Below are 1,750 nucleotides of genomic sequence, written 5' to 3'. Positions count from 1 at the left end.
GCTCTGACAATAGATGAGATGCAATGACCAAGAAGTTCAAAAACAATTGTAAGTTTGAGCAAAAATATTAGAGTGAATATTAGAGTGAAGGGCTGCGTTCACATGTGCATGGGTATTTGGTTCCCTGGGGACAAACAGCAGTGGGGCACCCTGTGCTGCCACTAGTTGTCCCCTGGAAACGCATGTGCCACTCACCCTCTGGTGTGCAGGAGGTTACCCTGGGTGGGATAGGGGAGGCTGGGGCCAGCACTGGGGGGAGGCTGGGGCCCCTGCAGCCTTAACTGGGATCCTGGGGGACTCCTGGGGCTGCAGCAGCAGTGACCCTGCCACACTGAGCCTGGCTGGAAGCTGCAGTAGGGCTCTGGCTGGCCAGGCTGTTGGTTTTTTTTCTGTAGGCTTTTTTGGCCCCTGGATATCAAGGAGTCAACCCCACCCCCTGTTGCTGCCTTGCAGTGTGGAGAACAACTGAACTTGTGGTATGTGACACCACAGACATGTCTGTGGTACCATATGCTGCACAGCCGTGCTCGTCTGGACATGGCCAAGGAGTAGTTTCTACAGTTATTGGCAGCAAGCATGGCATGAGAGAGTAAGGGAGGAAAATAAAGAAGGAACAGTTTTGTCCAGGTTAAATTTAGATACTGTTTCAGAATTGGTGGAAATTAAGGGATAGTAATAAATAACAATGGTGAATGAAGATGTAAGAGGTGAAAAAAAATCTTGATTCACTGGTACTTCAGCAGAAAAAAAGAGTAAGCACATGAGAGAGTTTGTCAGGACAGCACCTCTGGTCTGAACGTTCAGAGGGATAAGGTGGAAACTGTGAGAAAACAGAATCCCATGTGATTAAGAAAGATTAGATGTGAAGTGCTTCTAGTCAATAATATTAAAAGCAACCCAATGATCAAAGACAGAGAGAGAACCTTTAGCAAGTGGGATTAGGCAGAAGAAAATGTTAAGTAAATAGTTCAGAAAAAAATTGTTACAGCAGAGGATCAAGTGGATAATAGTACTAACATTGTGAATGAACAATGCTCTCTAAAACTTGACAGATGGGTAACAAAGAGAGAGAGAGAGAGATTGTGTGATAGTTATTTTGAAATCTAGATCTAGCACTTCGGAAATTTGAGACTGGTGAGATTTGAGATTGCCTTAATGAGATTTCATAGACATTAGGGCTGGAAGGCACCTTGGAAGATCATCGAGTCCAGCACCCCGCCCAAGGGGCAGGAAGTCAGCTGGGGTCATAGGATCCCAGCAAGATAAGCATCCAATTTGCTCTTGAAGGTGTTCAATGTAGGTGCTTGAACCACCTCCGATGGCAGGCTGTTCCAGACCTTGGGGCCTCGGACAGTAAAGAAATTCTTTCTATGTCTAGCCTGAAATGGTCTCGCAGTAGGTTATAACAGTTGGACCTTGTCATCCCTTGGGGCACTCTGGTGAACAAACGTTCCCCCAGATACTGGTGGTCACCCCTGATAAACTTACAAGTGGCCATCAGATCAGATAAGTGGACTTTCGGAAGGCCTTTGACACTGTCTCTCACCCCGTTCTCATTAAGAAACTGTGGGACTGTGGTGTCAACACCTGCACAGTCAAATGGTCGCTAACTGGTTGGAGGGCCGCACCCAGAGAGTGGTGGTAGACAGGTCATTTTTGACCTAGAGGGATGTGGGCAGCAGGGTTCCACAGGGCTCGGTCCTCAGGCCTGCACTGTTCAACATCTTCATCAGTGACTTGGATGAGGGGG

General features: G+C 47.4%; 1 protein-coding gene across 1 annotated transcript in view; it reads left to right on the top strand.

Moving 5' to 3' along the window:
• The window catches only part of RGS6 (regulator of G-protein signaling 6), a 772,987-nt gene that overhangs the window by 62,572 nt on the left and 708,665 nt on the right, over positions 1 to 1,750 (top strand). The gene's annotated exons all lie outside the window — the stretch shown is intronic.

Source organism: Gavialis gangeticus, unplaced genomic scaffold, assembly GCF_001723915.1.
Source record: "Gavialis gangeticus isolate Ggan-Ray unplaced genomic scaffold, GavGan_comp1, whole genome shotgun sequence".
Taxonomy (NCBI): domain Eukaryota; kingdom Metazoa; phylum Chordata; order Crocodylia; family Gavialidae; genus Gavialis; species Gavialis gangeticus.
The sequence above is the reverse complement of the archived record's forward strand: the minus strand, read 5'-3'. Positions and strand labels throughout refer to the sequence as shown.